This window comes from Populus trichocarpa, chromosome 7 (assembly GCF_000002775.5).
Source record: "Populus trichocarpa isolate Nisqually-1 chromosome 7, P.trichocarpa_v4.1, whole genome shotgun sequence".
In the NCBI taxonomy this organism is placed as follows: Eukaryota; Viridiplantae; Streptophyta; class Magnoliopsida; order Malpighiales; family Salicaceae; genus Populus; species Populus trichocarpa.
The window spans coordinates 3,314,667-3,321,063 of NC_037291.2; positions in this window are offsets into that span (position 1 = coordinate 3,314,667).

Below are 6,397 nucleotides of genomic sequence, written 5' to 3' on the forward strand. Positions count from 1 at the left end.
CACATTTAGTTTGTAATGAATATTATTTAACTTTATTTCTTTTGTTTTTGATGTTTAATAAAACTTTTATTTGCATAATTGGTTTTTATTACCATTAATTTATATAATTTTATATTATCTATTCTAAATAATTTTTTAAAAACATATTTAAAAATAATCACAGAGGGTTTTACCGACGGAATATATTTGTCGGCATTTGACAGTAGCTGCCACGGTCACCGACGAATTTACAGACGGATATATTCGATCGATATTATGGATTCACCGACCATTTTCCCGACGACCTTAATCCGTCGGTATTTTACAGTGCCTGCCACAATGACCGATGAATGTACAGACGAATATCTTCGGTCGGTATTCCAAACATTTACCGACAGTTGTAATCCGTCGGTCTGTCACACAATCACCGACGGGATAAATCCGTCGGTATATTTCAAGCGGGAAATGTTTTTTTTGTTGACTGATATAGCAACGGAATATGGTATTACCAACGAAAGGAAAGCCGACGGACGTATTCCGTTGGTGTAGATGTCGGTAAATAAATTACCGACGAAATCTTAATCACATACTGACGGAATATTTCCGTCGATAAAACTATGAAATCTTGTAGTGATATTATATAAAACTAAAATAATTAATAATCGTTGGTTAGCTATACGATAATGAATTTATTTTTAAACTTTGTATACTTTATCTGAAAAATCATGAATAATACAGACAAACACATCTCATGAAACCAATGTTAGTGATAATCGGTTAACTTTTATTTGCGAAATATAGACACGAACATGGGATTTGCAGCTTATAATAATAATAATAATAATAATAATAATATAATAAGAACATGGCCAATGTTAGCATCATACTCAAATTAACATGGAATTAGATTGGGCCAGCGTGATATCGTCGATTGAACTATTTTTTTTTTTACTAAAAAAAAGTTCAAGAAACAATCATGTTTTTAAAGAAATAAAGAAAATTCAATTATTAGATTAAATCTTGATTAATTTAATAATATAATAAGAAAATGAGGCAACAACAAAAACAATTTTAAAAAAAAATTGTCCTGGACAAAGATAGATTAACACGCGAAATTTATGACTACCACGTGAGATCAAGATAACCTTATAGAAGTATGATACCATAAAAATCACTTGAGACAAAAATATTGAATGTTGATATAAGAAAAAAAAATAAAACAAAAAAAGATGTCAGAACCATATATAAAACAATTATGAAGCTCAATCCCTAAGAAATGAAACATTGAAAGATGAAATTGAAAAATAATAATACAAAAAATCCAAAATAAAAAATACCAATTAAAAAAATGAAGGTTACAACCAAAATAAAAATAAATTAAAAGAGAACTACAAATTTTCAATTTGAGAGTTAAATTGAAAAGAATAAAAACATCAATAAAATGAAATAAAATCAAGAGAAAAAGGACCAAAATAAACAAACACAATACACTATAAACTTGAATTGAAGGGTTAAATTAAAAATAATAAAAATTTTGTAAAATGGTCGAGGAAAAAAATCAGAAATCTAAAGAATAAAGATCAAATTGAAAACATCAATACATGATAAAAAAAAAAAAAAACAAAATTGAACATGTAGAATATTTCAACATGTTTTCTTACATAAAAACATTCCTAAATATAAATCGAAAAATTTATGCATACATCTAATTAAATAAATCAAGAACTATTGTGTAAATAAATGAAAAAAAAAAAACCAATAACGATATATGAAAACAAAACTAGAAAAACTAAGACACAAATGTAGTCAAGATATTTTATATCGCAACACAAGTCATGTTTAATGAATTTGTTTATTAAAATTAATTTGTAACAGAAATTGACACATACATAACACTTATTGAATGAAATAACAGAAAGAAATATTATACAAGGCTGCACATATTAAAAATATTATAAAAATAAATATTTTTTATTTTAAAAAAACAATTTAATCTATATAAATCTAAAAACAAATTAAAACCAATCATACTAACCTCTTCAAAAATTAAACACATCCAATATTATTAAAAAATAATTGTTATTCCAAAACGGCTAAATAGAAAAAAAAATCATAGAGAAGTAAAATACAAACTTAATTTAAAAAAAACATATAAAAAGGTTTTAATAAAAAAAAATATTTTTTTAAAAGAAAAGAAAAGAACGAGGCCACGCCTACTGCCTGGCCATGAAGAAATGACCCACATGCAGGCTTTTATTTTATTTAATGGGAAGGACGACATGTTATCTACCCCAATTCATTTTGAAAATAAATAAACAACGCGTCGTTTGATATTCTCTAGATTCCAGCCACCATGGTGGCTGAAACAACAAGGTTGATGTTTGTTCCTTCTAAAAACTCAATTTTAACCCAAAATACCTAAAAAACACTCTAGGAACATTGTTAAACCAATCTATGACCTCTAAAAACACAAAAACTGCCATAAAACCCAAAATCAACTCGAAATAAAAAAAAATCTTCTCGAGCTTAAATCTATTTTTTTAGGCTTTTTTAAGGAAAGAAAGCACCTAATATAAACTCCCTTTATCATATGGGACCATTTGGCACAAAAATAAACCATTTTGGTTGTCAGAATCATTAGGACAACAATTTTCTCTCTCTAGGCTGAAATCCAGTGAGACCCTCTCTCTTCTCAACCTAAAAGGACTGTAAATTATGAAAATGAGGTTTGGTACCAAAATTAATTTTTGGAAAAAGTAAAGAGACTAGTCATCTAATAGCTAAGAAAGATGGGGGATTAAAATGTAATTTTCAAACAAATTTCAAATCTGCCACTATTTTAATTATATTTTTCACTTCAGTCTAATGTCTCTCAATTCAACCCTTCCTCCTAAAAAAAAAATGCAATTGGGTACTAATTTAAGTTTAAAATGACCCAATCATGCAAGAAAAACATTTAAGGATCAAATTGAAAATTTTAAAAGAAATTCAATATTATAATCCAAAGTGAATTGTGAGAAGGTGAACTATATAAAAGGCATAGTATTTTACTTGCAAGCTTCAGTATTTGTTAATATATTGTTTACAATTTCTTTATTTTTGTAGTTATTTTCAAATTAAGTTTTATATTTTTTTTGTTTTAATTAACTTGGATCATTTTAGTACATATTTAAATAATTCTTAAGTTATTTTCAAACTAGTTTTCATATTATTGATATTCATAACTTTTTAAAATAAATTTCCTTACAATAGTGGGCTCACCAACAAAATATTGAAAAACATTGATGGAATATTCCATTGGCAAGTAAAAATCATTTCATCGGTAATTTACATCACCGGTGAATTTATTGATGGAAGTGCGTAGTTAAAAAAAGTTTTGTTGGGATTTGTTATTCTTCGGCATTTTCATTTGTAATTTGTAATGCCAAAAAAAATACCTACAAAATATTGACACCAAAAAAAAAAATGCACCGACCATATTTTATTGATAAATAAATTACCAATGAAGTATTATGTAGCCTATTCCATCATCCAAAACTAAATATTGCCAACAAAATAGGTGACAAAATATCTATCGCTAATTCTTTAAGAAAAGTTTGAAACTTAACCATTTTATAACTTTATGATAAAATAGTTCTTATATTTTCAAAGGAATCACCAACGGATAAAATAATTTATTTGTGATTCTATCTAAATTTTATTATTATTATTTCTTAGTTATGTAGTTGTTAATTTTAAAAACAATAAAACAAAAAACTATCAATTTTATTGAACATCAAAATTTTATTAATTTTTATATTCATTAAAAAATAATTTTACAACAATAAATATATTGTGATATGACGCGACCTCATTTCTCTAGATGATACCATGATGATGCTATTGTAGAAACACCAAGAGATTTTTTGAAGGTTTTTGTTGGTCCAATGACAAGACTTAGAGCTAAGAGGTTCAAAGAGGTTTGCAATGAATTTTTTCAATACACATGAGCTGAGGTGAACTTTAAAAAGATATTAAATAATGAAAAATAAGTTTTTATTAATTTAATTCATGTTTAAGAAAGACTTGTTGGTGTACATTAAAGCATTACAAAAAAAGATTAGAATAAAAAGACTCCGATAAATTAATTTTAACTGTTCACTAATGTTTTGGTTACAAATAGAGCTACAAAAGGTATTTTAATGCGATGTCAATTGCATTGAAAATTAGATATTCATATTTTTTTAGTGATATATGGAGAGTCTTCTAATTCATTAAGATAATAGAGAACCATGCATTTGAAGTTGGGCTTCAATTCTGCCAGTAGACTATGAGAACAACTTTAGTTTTTTTAAAATTAGTTGGACTACTGTTTTATTTATCTTTTAGTTATTATTAGGCATTTTAGAGATATTATGATCTTTATTTAAATTTGAGTTTATTGAATTATTATTATTTATTAGTTTTATCTATATCCATTAGGGATATCCTATTAGACTTAGAATTCTTTCTAGTATAATATTTTTTGTGAAGATTTTTTAAGGTTAGACTATTTTTATTAAAAAAAAATCGGTATTCTTGCTATCTTTTGTGGTTGAGTGATTTTCATACTAAGTTTTTTATTAAACTTGTAAAACTCTTCGAAGATTTGATAAATTTCATTGTGATTTTATACTACTCATTCAAGTCTTTTTATAGACATAAAGTGAAGATGATCATTGCGTATAATTTTGGTTCTCCAAGATAGGTTTTTATTTAGTCAAATTATAAACCATTTAAATTTAATTTTATTGTATCCTATAAGGTGTATAAAGAACTCATAATATATTACACAAGCCCAAGAAGAAAATAAATTATCACGAAAACAATATAATTAAAGTAAAAAAAAAAAAAACACCTGATAACTTTGTTGTCACCAATCAGAGGACTAGCAGCCACAGAAATTCCCAAGAGCAGCACAATGCAGCCTTTCAACTAATGCAAACTAGACAATCAATTACAAGAAACAAAATGAATTTAATTTAATAATTAATAAAACGAATACCAACCAGATGACACTGTTCAATGTTGTACAGTATCATTTTATTTATTTGTTGTAATTAAGGACTCAATCTTGTTCATTAACCAATGAAATCTCTAATAGATTTCTTGATGTTTCTTGAATTGCATCCCTCCAAGTGTAATTTTCCTTACCTAATTTTCAAGTGATAAATTTCTTTCATGATTATAGACATTTCCTCAAAAAAAAAAAAAACACCAAAAAATGTTTTTTTTTCTTGGTTGCCGTGAGATCAAGTAGCAACAATGTTAATCATTAAAGTTAATGATACAAAAGGTAATATTATAATATATGTACTACAGATACAACAAGTTAATTCAACCGTAGTTTTATTTTAAAAAAAATTAATTCCCCCAAAAAGGTAGAAAGAATCTAAAATACAAGTTTTTTTTTTTGTGAGTATTTCCTTATTTATACACCAATTAAGACTATAAATAACATAAAATAAAAGGGTTTTCTTTTATAATGTCCTAATATATAACTTAATCTTGTTTTTTCGTTATTTTCCTGTTTTCTTAAATCACCTCTAAAAGCTATATAGTATATAGTACTATAGTAGTGTCTTATTCTATGTATCAAAACTCTAAGGTTTCAATAACAAGTCTATAAAAAATATAAAGTCCACTAAAAAAATTATATGATATGGTTAAAAAGTTAAACAAACTAATTTAGTTATTCAAATTTATATAAAACTATTTGATAAATAAACATGTTTATTTAATGAATTTTAAAATTTATTTATTTATAAATAACCTTAAAAAATCTATAAAAAAAATTAACTAATATCTAAATGGTGTGGGGGAATCATTGTTCCCCCACACCCAAAAGCACTGTGGATTACAACAGTAATCCACAGTGCTTTCCTCCTTCTTCTTCTTTTTATTTTTGCTAACTTTTCTCTCTTTTTTTGTTTTTTTCTTTTTTTTCAAAATTACTTTTGTTTTTCAACTTTCCTATTTTTTCTTTTTTTTCATTTTTTTTTCTTTTTTTCAAAATTATTTTTATTGATTTTACTTTTAAAATATTAACCTGGTTAAAATTTTTGCTTTGTAATTTTTTTCTTTAAAATATTGTGGATTGCTGCGATATTTTTTCACATAGTTTTTCTATTTTATTTCTTTATTTTTTAAAATTATATTTGTCGATTTTTTTTTTTAATATTGAGCTGATTGAGAATTTAGTTTTGTAATTTTTTTTCTTTAAAACATTGTTGATTGCTACAGTGTTTCTCCGCATGATTTTTTTTTATGATTTTCTCCGAAATTATATTTTTTTATTTTATTTTTTAATATTGAGCTGGTTAAAAATTACAGTTACAATATGTGAGGAAAGCACTGTAACTTTCCTCGAAAATTACTGTTGATTGCTACAATGTTTTTT